Here is a 13,736-nt window from a genome sequence, read left to right as displayed (position 1 = left end):
ACACACCCCCGCAGGTAAGGGTACACACACACAGACACACACAGACACACACAGAGCAGTGTGAGGAGCTCTGATAGTAATTGCTTTTCTTTGGCAGGCAGCAAGAGACGGACACAGCCACATTAAAATTCCTCTGCTCCCCTTTCCTTCTCTCCTCCAGCACCATCTCTCCTCTCTTTGAATGATTCTCTGCCTCAATGATCCCTCAGGTTGCAGCAGCAGAAGGGAGAAAATTAATTTGGCCATGGTGTTTTCTCTCGTGCCTCTGGGAGGAAAAAAGGTGCTTGTGCATAGCTAGCTTAGCTTAGCTTAGTTTAGCTTTGCTTAGCAGCCACGGAGGATAGAGAACTGCAGAGCAGGATTTCTAAATTCCCCCCGATAGGATTCTGGTAGCATAAAGTCCTGTGAACAGCAGAAAACAAGAGTGAAAATTTGTCTGTTCTTTCAAAGTTTTTCTTTTCTCAGACTTTTGTGCCTGCAGAGTCAAATTGTTTCAATGTCCTGACGAGGTGGTAGTTTGACCAGTTCTACCAAGTTAAAGCTTTGTACTGTAAGTATCTACTCTGCTGCAGAGCATAAAATCCTTACCAATATATATGTTTATGCAGTTATAAATTCTCTCTGGGTAGAAATATCAAATAAAATTGGTAAACATAATATTGAATGGGGCTCCACCACAAATAGCCACAATTATCATGTTAATTGTAGTAACTACTTGTTCTACTGTTCTCAGATGCAAAGCTGATCCCAGATGGAAAATTAAATTTCATAGCTCTTGTAAAGCTTGTCATGCAATTCACTGTTGTTTTGTAACCTTGCAAGATTTTAGTCTCAGGCTGACAATGAGACACTGGTGCAGAGAAACCACCAGTAGATGAATGCAATACTGTGATCTCTAGTTCCCCCGAGAAGAAAAAAATTATTCACATCAATTAAACTACAGCAATGAGTAGCTATGGGTGAAAGTAAGCAAGGGCATACACATTAAAAATCCCCACCCTGGCACTCAGTAAGCAGTAAATCAAATCAAATTTAAAAATCTGGCCCCTGGTTTACAAGTCTCTGGGTGAACTGGCATCTACATGAAGAACCATGCATGTCAGATTATTGACAGACACTGGCCTTTAAAGATTGTCAGCGTTTAGCTTTGCTGTCTCTGACCTCTGGAAATACCTCCTAAACAATCTCAGATGCACTGAAACACGAGAAGGTTTAAAAAGAAAATTAAACCTCTTGATATGTTTTAAAAACATTTCTACCACCTGTTTAAAGAATGGGAAAACAGGATCTTGAGTTTAGATGAGTTTTTAATCTAAGATGTTCTAATGATACACAACACACTGTCTACAACACAGCTTCACACCAATACATGTTTTGCATTTATATCATTATCATTTCATCTCTATCATATTCATAAAGTATTTTGAGCAACTGAAATGTAGTTGGGTTATAATCAAATCTTAAAAGAAGGCAAATGTGAACAAAATTTCAAAGTCTAAATTGTCCTTTTTTCCCCTCATAAAATAGTTCTTGTTTTCATTTATAAAGGTTGATTGTAGTCCGAAACACTAATACATATTTATTTATAGTTTCACGAGAACCTCATACAATAGGTGAGGATTTGAATTGGCATCCTGGCGTGTGCGTGTGTGGAGGAGAGGGAATTAGCTCACTAGGTTCTGTAGTGTCATCGTATTGAGTGTTATCAGAGCAGAATGAACAAACCACTGACATGTCCAAGTTGCCTTTGAGTCTAGAGAGTAGTGTACACATTGTAGCCGGTTCTCCCTCAAAGTGCACTGTCGCCAACTGGTTTATCCAACTAATTTGTGCAGGGGTGACCCAATTATAACTTCCAACACAGTGGCTCAGGAGCAGATGGATCTCGCTGAGATAATAGCTCCCAAAGCTGAAGCTGCACCAAGCTGGGGGTGATCAGCTCGACTTTATCAACCTGTTGCCCCAGGAATCAGCTGGGCCCAGCTTAACGGCAGGTCAGCTGGATTGTCTGGAGAGGTGATGCTTCAGACGTTGGATCGAAACTCCTCATGACCGTCGAGGATGACAGTGAAGACTTCAATGGCGCTGTCGGGCCAGGTTGCAAAACCCAAAACCTCAGAGGTGGCTCCAGCGGGAAACCGGAGCTTGACTTCCCCCATGTTGGACTCTAACTTGCAGGATGTGTGCAAGCATACTGCTTCTAAGCTCAAAATCCAGTGGCCTGAAGTTCAGGCTGAGATGACGTACTCTTGTTATGACAGGAAAAAGCTGCTGAAAGTGAAGAGGTGGGAAAATCAACAACCCGATTTTTCCAGGATTACTGGAAGGATTTGCTGTCTCTTGGTGCAAAAAAAAAGTACAGAAAGTAGCATCCTGTGGCATGCCTCTTTGTGCTGGACTCTGAGGGGAATGGAGAGCCACGATTTTAGCAACATGCCCCCAGTGGAGCCCGTGGTGGCGGCTCACCTCCACCTGAAAACATCCCTGTCATCAGTGGGGTCTGTTCTCCCTTCCAATCCAGCCTAACAGACTGGGCATACAAGGCAGCTGTACTGTCGGTCCGGGCCCTAAATTACACTTCTCTCTTGTTGGAATACCAGGCCGAGCTGGAGGAGGAGATGATGGCCCTGCATGTGAATCATTACCAACCACTGTCTCCACCTGCACAAGGCGGCGATCCATTAACAGGGCAGAACCATGGGGTTGATGGTCCTGCAGGAGAGAGCCAGAGTCTCACCACCCTGTCAACCAAGGAGAAGGAAGACTTCCTCAACACCCCAATAACACCCCAGGGTCTCTTTGATGCAGAGGTCACATCAATGCAGTAGAGGTGTGAAGAGAGAAAGAGGGAGGGTGAAGCCCTGAAGCTGTGTCTGCCAAGAAGGGTCCCCTCTGCCACCCCACCTGCCGATGGCCAATCCTTCACCCAGGCAGTGGCGCAGCCACATCCCGCTTACAGAAACCCCATGCTGCCCAAACCTCAGACAGCCCCTCAGGCTCCACCGAGGGCATCAGCTTTGAAGGGTCCATGGCAGAAAAAGTCTTTCCCTCGGGATGTGACTTGAGTGTGACCAACCGCCCCCCATCTCGTCTTTCTGTACCGCTCTTTTGCAAAGACCTCTTTGCAAAGTGGAAGAACACTCAATGTCCTCTGTTTTTCTCCATTCACGATGAGAATGCACCTCTGTGGGTGGACGTAGTAGCTCATCAGGGACCTCATGCTCTTTTGCATACATTTCCTCCAATAGGTCTGATCTCCCCAACTCTAGCCAAGGTGTGGGAGGAGGGCCTGTCAATGATTCTCATAGCTCCTTACTGGCCCGTCAAAGTACTAGCTCACAGACTCTGCTCCTTTACCAGGAGCCATGGCATCTGCCAATACACAGTGACCTGCTGTCTCAGGGGTGCAGAGAAATATTTCATTCCCACCCAGAGAGGCTGGTTCTTTGGGCCTGGCCTGTGAGTGGTTCAATCTGAGGACCTTGGGCCTCCCTCTGGCCGTAATTGAGACCATCCAGAATGATAGGGGCCCCTTCAACGAGGTTCCTTTATGAGAGCAAATTATCAAGTTTTTAGAAATTGTGCTCAGACTTACAGGAATTTCCCTTTCAGTGTCCGGTGGCTTTGATCTTGGCTTTCTTACAAGACATGATGGACAAAGGTAAGACTTTCAGCTATGTCTGCCTGCCATATTGGTTTTGAGGGGAAGGCTGTTGGGCAGCATCCCTTGGTCTGCCGCATCACAAGGGGCCCATTCTCTAAGCTCCTAGTTTCTAAACCACTGACTCCATCCTGGGGCCTTCCTACCATTTCAGATGCCCTCTCGCTTCCACTTTTAAACCACTGGAACAGGCGGACTTGAAAATGGCGACTTTGAAGACAGCTTTGTTGCTGTCTCTTTCTTCAGCTAAACGAGTGGGGGAGATTCATGCTCTTTCAGTACACCAAACATGTACAAAGTTCTCGTTCAGGGAATTTAAGGGTGACTTACAACCTAACCCTGTCTCTACAACTAAGGTGTTAGGTTCATATTCCCCAATTGACCATGTGTCCTCCTATCCCCTGCCATTCTCCTCAGATGAGCATCAGCGGTTAAATATGTTTTGCCCGTTGTAGGCATTATGCATCTACATGATAGAACCAAAAGCTGCAGGACAAGTGACCATGTTTTTGTGTCATGTGCAAAGAACCAAATGGGGAAGCCAATCTCAAAGGAGCGGCTGTCTCACTGGATTATGGGGGCTATTGCTTTAGTTTAGAGCTCTAGGGGTTGCAGCCACCAGAGGGGCTTTGTGCACATTCTACCAGGGGCCTCACCACCTCGTGGGCCCTTTTCAGAGGAATCTCCATCCAGGAGATTTGCACCGCTGCAAGTTGGGCCTCCTCACACACCTTTGCTAGGTTCTACAGGCTTGATGTCACAGCCCCATTAGCACATTTGGTGCTTTGTATGGCTAAACCTCAGTAAACCTAATTTTGGAACAGTTGGTACCCAGGAAAATTCCGCTCAGCAATCCAGGAGTCCGTATTTCCTAATGTGAAACACGAATTGAATGCCATGAAAGAGAACTTTAGCTTACTGGTCTGGTGAGACACTCACTCATGCTACTCAGAGAACCAGGGTGACGCAAGTAACCTAAAGTTATGGTTCACACACAAAGGTATTACTCTTAGTGCATTAAGTTTTGAGGGAGCACATGGGTGATGACTGAGTGCTATAACAAATTGTCACGCTAGACTGTATGTTAATGTATCTCTTCATGGCTCTGACCCTTGCTTTTTTTATAAATCTGCTTTCTTTGATATATAATCTCTGTATTTTTCTGTAAGCCACAGCAGAGCACCAATGTTTTCTCAATTTTTCTGTGCTCCCACCACATCCCTCACACAAGTAAAATTCAAGGACAGTCAGGAAAACAGCTGAAAACCAACATAAAATAAAATAAACACAACATAGTAGTTACAAAACCCAGAAAATTCACTGATCCGCCTGGATATCCTCAAAGCAATCATCAAATTGCTTGTCTCACTTTTTGGATCACTCCTCTCAAAATTCTTGAAATTCCAGGACCAGTGGGAAGCCTAATATTCAGTCCTCATTCTCCCATCTCTCTCCCCTCTGCTTCTCTGACCACTGCGGGATTGTATCGGCCTTGCTTGACCTCCACACAGTAACATGAAACAATCTGGTAACATCGCAGAAGATTGGATAAATCTATCTTTTCGCCTTTCTTGGTGCACAGACAGAGCTAGACACGTATGCAAAACATATAAAAGCACACTCAGAGACCAACATGGAAGTACTCTGTCAGAGAGAGAGAGAGAGACGTACATATATTCCATTTCACAAAGTCGTGTCAAAATGCTGTCAGAGGGATGTCAACCAGTTTCCCCGAATGCTATTTGATCAGAGCGAATGGAAAAGAAGTAGACAGCAGCGCTCCAAGCAGCAGCACGTACACACACACTTCCATTGCTGTCTCTCAGCCATGCCTCTCCACTCACTATATTTCTAATCAGGCATGGCAGAGGACACCTCAGGTCTCCTCTGTGCTCACGGCAGCCCTGGGCCCTTCTTCTCAGTGTGTGTTGCATGTGTGTGAGTGTGCATCAGTTTAATTTATGTTGGGTGCTAGTCTCTTTGAAGTCTCTTTTAAACAGCTTGGCTCCCTATGACATTAAACAGACACAGTGCTCCATCCCTACATCTCCATGCTCTTTCCCTAATCCATTAACATATCACATTCCCTCCATCTTCCTTTTATATCTCCATCCTGGGCATCTAACTCTCTCTCTCTCAGCCACCCCATCCCCACTCCCCTGTTCGTCTCTTAGTGATGTCGTCTCCTTTCAAGAGCGGTTGCCATCACTACGTTCCTACAAGAACACAATTTCCCCCTTCATATCCTTCTCTGTGTCTCTCTTAATATCCCCTCCTCCTCTCTTCTCCACAGGCTTAATCCCCCTTTAGAGATTGCACAACCAGTGTTTCACAAAATCACTGAGAAAAACTCTGCAGAGCAAGAGGATCCAGAGCTTCACTTGCTTCAAAATTTATGACTAAGATCGAGGACCCTCCCCTCTGGGGATTTCATGTTTTTATCTGTAAAAGAAAATTAAAAGGAAAAGAGAGAGACAGTATTTATATGATTGCCAAGGATTGAGAAGGATTTGTGTGTTATTAATCAAGAGTCTGTGCTGCTAATTCATATAATAAACTACAAACATTTGTTTTCTCTCTGTACAGCCTAGTTTATCCTTTATTCTACGAAACCAGGTGGCTTTTATTCCAACCACTTTCTCCAACATAGACAAGCATGTAAAAATGCATGTTGCAGTTTGACACATCTTCAAAGGGGAAAACCAGAGATGATGCTATTCAAGGTGCAAGGTGTCCTTGGGTCATGTGAGCTCGATAAGCTTGACAGTTTCCAAGACAACACTGATGGGAGCAATGATTTTCTGAACAGTCATAATGCCTGTCTCAACTGGAGAAGAACAAGGCACAGGCTAATATTAGGGAAGTGAAACAGAAGAAGCTGGCCTGAAGCCCTGTTTCCATTTCCCTCTCTGTAGTAGCTGAGGTACAAAGCCGCTCCTGGCAAAAAGGCTGGGGTCACTTAATTTCCAGGTCATAACCTTGACTGCAAAACATAGAGTGGTCCCATAGAAGAAGGAGAGCAAGACAAGGACTTGGACAGAAAACGACAGAGAGAAAGACCGCCATCAGTTCATAGAGAGAAAGTCAGAGAGAATATACAGGGTATACTAGTGTCTGTATTCAAATGTACAGAATATAATATAGTAAACATATAATCATATTTATGTGATGTATCCAACTACAGGGTTTCCCGCAATATTTTATAGCACAGGTGGGTCACTTTGCCTTAAACAAAGACCACCACCACATTACAAAAGTTATTACACTTTTATGAAATAAAACATTACCTTTCAGTGAAAAAGAGCACAGACGTTGTTTCCCACAGCAAATACCATACACAGTTATTTCATGAGTCTGTCTATTGTTTAAGCTGTAATCTGTAACTAAATCGATCACATACCAAGATGGTAGGCCACAAGCCAGGACCTGCGTGGTTTACCACCTTAGCTAAACATTTTCATGGAAGAAACCCTGATTTGTGCATGTTATATTTTTCCATCTTGACTCATTGCTGATATTGAATATTAGGGCTTTCCCTGGAAACGTTAATGATTTGAATCATCAGTTTAGACACACCCCACCCTAAAATCAAATGTCATTCAATTTTTTTTTTTTCCTTGTAAGTGCCGTCATTGTGGTCAGAGAAACTGTTGAGTGTTCTCTTAAAAAATGATCTCACTACAAAACTAACTGTAATGGAAATAGAGAAGGGTGATGGAAACACAGAGCAGCACAACTCGTTTCAGTTGGCTGCGCCTATGCTTTTGGGTGTGCTGCTGAATGTTAGCGAATTCGGCAAAACTACTTTTGAACCAGATGCAGTTACGATGTCCTTCACTGCCGCCCAGTGTGATGACTCTTCAACTCAGTGCATTAAGATATAATAACTGAACTATGATCAGGTCGCACACTTTTTATTTCTTTGACAGTGTGGAAATCTGATATTTTCTGATCACAGGTGATGAACTAAGGCATTAATACATCTAAAACAAGTGACTAATGTCAGCTGTTATAGCAGTTTAGAGTGGGGCAGCTGCTCTGGACTGTACTGTTAACTCGGGGGAGATCAGGAATAATACATTTCTCATATTTGTGGGTGAGGTTTACAGACATATCTTGAGTTGATCGTTTTGTCAAAGTACTTTTTCCAAGGTCAAGAATGAACTTTAATTCTGAGATTAGAGTCCTGAAGAATTGTTGGCACCATCATTAATATAGAGTTTATTCTAAAATTTAAGGGATGCTTCTCAAAAGTGCCCCAACCCTAAAATATTAATATTTGTAATGGCCTCAAAAATCAAGTATTGGTCAGACTCTAATACACTTGTACTCTCTTTTGCTAATACCATTTTTTGTCAGAGAGAGACAGACGGGAGAGAGAGAAAACAAAGTTTAAATATTCAGTATAAAAAAAAGGCAAAAAATAAAACAGATAGAACTGCCCATGGCAGTGTAAAAGTCCCAGCTGAAATTGATTACAGGTTCAAAGCTTGGCACAAGCACAAAGTAGAATTAAACACTTCAATCTCTAATCACTCGAGCATTTTCAGCTAAAATCAATACACATTACGGTCACAGAGGGTGTTCCCTTGACAGTTAGAGAGAGCACAGCTGCATGGCTACATTAGCATACCATGTATAAACAAGCAGCACGCAGCACATGTAAAAATAAAAAAAAATAAAAAATTACAACAGACATAGGAACACAAAACCACAGCATCATGCCTCTTGCTCTGTGTGACACTAGTGTGTTGTAATTGCTCTTTTAACAACTCATAATCCCACATTTTACCTCCACTCACACTCTCACACTCTCACACTCTCTCACACACACACACACACACACACACACACACACACACACACACACACACACACACACACACACACACACACACACACACACACACACACACACACACACACACACACACACACACACACACACACACACACAGATCAAATCACAATACATACAGTCTGAGCTGTTTGACCCAGCAGGTTTGTGTTTCTGGCCTCTGCTGTGTGTCAGCTGCTCTCTGCTCTGCAATTCCTTCTGCTACTCATGCCAACCAGGCAGGATTTACAAGGCTCTGGCATCACAGCAGGGTTTCCCTGCAGACTAACCACTTTAACAGTCTGCTTTAATTTTTTTTTTTTAACATAATAATGTGAAAGACATTACATTGTGCTTTTAGTTTCAAGACACTAATTAGTTCTGATGCAACCATAGTATTTTGTGGCTATTTAAATACAAATCTTTTTAAAGTACCATGAGCAAATAGGGGCAATGTTCCTGACTCTAAATCCAGTATTCTTGATATCTCAAATGATTATTTATTATTTATTTATAGAAGTTATTTAAAAAGTTTTTTCTTCATTAATCGTTTAGTAGTACTTGCAGTGGCAAGGCTTTGAGGAGAGAAAAGAGAGAGCGCTATGGCCCAGTAGAAAAAACTTTTGCTTTCCAGGCAGCCATTGGTTAACATTCATTTCAACACAGTATGAAAATCAACTTGCAGAGACATGAAACTGGATTCAACTTATTAATCCTTTAGAGTAATCATGTTTAGCTTTTGTCAAAGTTATGCATGACCCTTTAACACTTAAATCCCGGGAAAAAAAATGCAGAATAACCAAACACAAGGATAGTGTGGTTTTGACTGCTCCTTGTATTAAAAAAATGGCTCTGTTCGGCAGTCAAGTATTGTTTTACTGTTGTTAATCTGAATCATTATACTATGATAAATCATAACAGAACAAGGGGTTTATATCAGTATGCCAACCACAACCACCCACACTGGATTTTATCCAAATCTGTCTCGATACAAACATACAAAATTAAACAACACTAACAACACTGAACCTGGCAGCGTTATTTCATCTACTCTCATCAATCACCTGCATGAAATCTCTCTTGAAAATGGTGCCTCCTTGTTTGGGCTTTCTATACAGCATCCAAAAACCATACTTTTTGTTGTGTACACTTTGGAGAACACTCAACCCTATATACAACCTAATAATGTCCCTACCGACTATAAGAAGTTAGGAAAACTAAAAGAACATGCCTGATTAACACAGTCCAACAACTGCAGCTACTGGGTAATCTATAAACCCTCTCTGCGCACAGACAAGCTGCTGCAAGATCGACATCTTATCAAGAATTGACACGGACAGTTTAATTCTCAACTAGCAGGGCTGCAAAGTGAGAACAGAGATCATCCTTAAACTTGAGGCCCCACATTCAAGACACTGGTCAGCAAGGATCTGCAATGTGCCAAAGACCCGAGGAAAACAGTTAATCACTATCTATGGATTTGGTTTGCACTGTATATGACATCTTAACCATCTTGAAATACAGCTAGAGTATTAACAATCACTATACTGAGTCTATCTTCCACGCAATGAGTTGTTGGCAATCAAAGAACATTGTAGTAATAAATAAAATTAGAACCAAGATTGACAGGTGAATAGATGAATAATACTTGTTGTTGACCAATTTTTGGGCTCTGCTTTTTAAGGGAGCTGTTAAAGAACCTGAAAAACAGTGAGGACTCTTCTGGGAAAAGTAATCCCCGACCATAACGACAAACGAACCATATGCAGAAGTCAGAGATGGTTTTAAACATACATGGACAATATTAACAATTTCAACACTAACAAGAGCGTCAACACACAAGGAGAGGTTTGGGACAGTGGAGTGAGCTACAGCAGCAAGTTGTTGTTTGTATGATGATACTAGCAGAATAATAGTAGTGACCATCAGGCTATGTTTGACTCATCAACTCATTAAAGTAATTTATATCACCTTTCATTGTAATGGCAAGGGTCAAGTTAGCGGATGGGTTCATCTTTTTTTGTAAGTCTCTTTTAAAATAATACACCTATGCCTGTTTGTACACTGACAGAGTTTTCGGTCAGTGTATTTGTTCCTCCTGTTCATACTGGTCACCAGGGGACCCCTCTTACAGACATTTCAGTGTAAGTGATGGGGCACAGGATCTATAGTCTTAATTCTGTGCAAAAAGGCATTGTGATATTTGTCTTTTTCAAAAGTTACAATCTTATTAATACAAAATTCTCTCTTTGTGTTGCTATTCCTCCACTGCAGCTCAGCAAGATAAATACTGTCCTGGGAAACAAAAGGAGGGATTTTTTTTTACCAAAAACACTGTAACTTTGGAAGATACTCCTTTGATTCATCTAACTCAAACTTTGCTGAAATCTCATATTATCTACAGGTGAACGTCTTTCAAGTACATATAGGCATGTGTGTATGACTCAGCTACACTCATAAAAGCCCTCTGCTCTTTACACTTGAATATGACTGGATGTCAAAAGCCAGCTGGGAGCTGTTTAGCTGATACGTCAATGAGCTACTGAGGCTGAAACATGACAGAAACAACTGACAGCAGATGAGCTGATGCAAACGACTTCAGTGTCGACTTCAGCCTGAACTAACATGTTGCTTCATTTCATAAAGCCCCATCATTCCTCCACACATACCTGTCTAAATGAATAAAGGGGTCTCTGGTCAGATCTGCAGGGTGCTCCACCAGCAGAGGGGGCGGAGCGTCAGAGATCCCACTTCCTATTTTGCTCGTCACTCAAACATGCTCCTTAAAGAGACAAGAGAGAAACAGACACAGACTGAACATTAGGTTAGCCACAAACGTGAAAAAGCAGCACGCACATGAGGCAGTTGCAGAGATATGTGTGGTGTGGTTTGATCTGAAAGATGCAAGTCAGGAATACTCTAAATGAGTCTTTCCCTGTTCATTTCTCTCTCATGCATTCTAGTTACAGTATGTGGACTGGGGTATGTGGTTTTTCCAAACGGCCTGGCAAAGACGCAGAGAGTGTTCTCACATCTTGGGGATGCAAAACCTCAATGTAACCACATGAAGACCTGAGACAAGCTCAACGGCCTCCAACACACTTCCTAGCTGTGCATGCACAATAATAACGCTCATCTATCTCACATAATAACACAGTCAGAGTCACAATGTCACCGAGCATGTTCCCAGTTATGCCAACACTTCCTGGTATTAGTGGAAATGCATCATCAAACATGACTGAAAAGCAGACTTTGGAAAGCTGTCAGTCATTTGCAAAATTGTCGGTACAGCTCTGTATCTCTCTGTATTTTGTTATAAATCCATCATCCTCACTCCTTCCACACCCACCCAAAGGTTAAACATAGCCAAAAGCACTCTGCCAGCCTTGGAGCAGGATAAAAAGAGTGGGAGTGAGGAGAAGACAGAGGGATGAAGGGGGAGGGCAATAGGGATGGACATCTGACGGATTCTCAGAACTGCTCATTTCACTGGATTAATCTGCTATTTTTGAAAAATCCGCAGAGAATTAAGATGAGAGTGAATACGACTCAGTGTGTGTGTGTGTATGTACTTGTGAAGACCAGTTCGATTTTTAGACCTTGGGTGTGAGAACATTTTGGAAAAGAAGACATTTTGACCGGTCCTCACAAATTTAAAGGGCTGTTTGAGGGTTAAGACTTGGTTTTAGGTTTCAGGTTAGAATTAAGGTTAGGGTTAGGCATTTAGTTGTAATGGTTGAGGTTTAGGTTAAGGGGCTAGGGAATGCATGAGTGAATCAATGAGTGTCCTCACAAAGATAGAAGTACAAGAATGTGTGTGTGTGGGTGTGTCCTTCAATCTAGTCCTTGGCCTACTTTAAAGCCAAGTCATCTTTCTGGTCTGCTAGGACTTCACATTGCCAGCTATTGTATGAGTGTGTATTAAGAGTTTGTATTAAAAGAACAGCTGTAACATAAATCTCTTCCTGTTAGCCCATACGCTCAAGCGTTAGCGAGTATGAGGAGGCTATACTGCAGTGCAGGTAAACTTAAGTATGTGAAGGGTCTTGGCCACCAAAGGTGTCTGCCTGTCTCCTCTTGGGTGAGTCATCATTCCTCATCTCCTCCCTGCTTTCTCTCTCTCTCTTCCTCTCTCTGTCTTATACACACACATCACGAACTGTCTTTCGTCCCATCCCTCTTTTCTGTCCTTTTATCTTTCACACACCTCCACAGTTTTAGTGGACTGTAATCCATCTGCAAATTGGAAGCAGGACAAGCATGAGCTGCTATAAATACTCATCAGATTCCCCTGACAATCACAAAATAAACCTACAGAACCACACACATCACCACAGTGCAAATAGCGACCCATCTCTGTCTCTGCCTCCAGAGCAAATCTCTTCCTATCCCCATTTCATGCTCTATCCCTTGCATGAGTGAAGTATGTCGAAGACGAAAAAGTACAAGAGAGCAACCACAAAGAGCAAGAGAGACAGACAACATCTTTACTGTCTGTCTTTAAAGAATGAGAGAGTAAACACTGTACAACATGGTTTGGAAATACTGTAGTTAATTATTGTCGTGCTATTAAACCAAACTTGAATTTGAAAATTTGAAAGTGAAAGAGACTCAATGTATTTGTGTTTTACTGAGCTCCTGTCCAGCTGTGCAGCAAAATTGGGAGGTCTTCCAACATATGCAGCTATGTCAGATTTTCCTACACCTGGGCATTAATGATTATCTTATAATTTGTAAACCCTGACCTTGTACCGTTAAAAACACAAAAACCTGATACAATAGCTACTGCTGTTCTAAGACAGACATGATTTCAATATCACACAAGTATGCTGGCTTTCAACACAAAGAAGCACACAGCTCATGCACCTCATACATCAAGATGTGATGTCTCAGTGATTAGGTTAACACATGGACACTTCCTCAGATGTGCAATGCAGAGTAAGTGAGCAGAGGTGGACTTAGTGAGCTGTGCCAGTGGAAGATGACATTATTTAGGCCAAGACTGCACTGACATAATTGTCCGTAGACCAGGAACAATATACTCTGTGTGTGTCCACTTTGTTGCAGTTTAAGAGGGTAGGTGTTGTTGTGAGGACCAGTAACTCTCAAACATCTATATGTCAGTCATATGATGATCACCACTCTTACTATTACGGATGCCTCTTCCTCAATCCCAAAACACCCATTATCTGTAGGAATCAGGTATAAGTGCTAGTACTAACCTAATTAAGGAGATCA

At 42.3% G+C, this 13,736-nt stretch overlaps 1 protein-coding gene across 5 annotated transcripts in view; it reads right to left on the bottom strand.

Moving 5' to 3' along the window:
- Positions 1–13,736, bottom strand: part of galnt1 (UDP-N-acetyl-alpha-D-galactosamine:polypeptide N-acetylgalactosaminyltransferase 1) — a 45,865-nt gene that overhangs the window by 17,268 nt on the left and 14,861 nt on the right. For 3 of the 5 annotated variants that reach the window (XM_040117849.1, XM_040117850.1, XM_040117851.1), the window contains exon 2: positions 11,168–11,280. The exons of the other annotated variants lie outside the window; for them this stretch is intronic. The gene's annotated coding sequence lies outside the window, so the exon portion shown is untranslated. The remainder of the gene's footprint in view (positions 1–11,167; positions 11,281–13,736) is intronic. 5 annotated transcript variants of the gene reach the window in all.

The sequence above is a fragment of the Xiphias gladius genome, chromosome 22 (genome assembly GCF_016859285.1).
Source record: "Xiphias gladius isolate SHS-SW01 ecotype Sanya breed wild chromosome 22, ASM1685928v1, whole genome shotgun sequence".
Taxonomy (NCBI): domain Eukaryota; kingdom Metazoa; phylum Chordata; class Actinopteri; order Istiophoriformes; family Xiphiidae; genus Xiphias; species Xiphias gladius.
The sequence above is the reverse complement of the archived record's forward strand: the minus strand, read 5'-3'. Positions and strand labels throughout refer to the sequence as shown.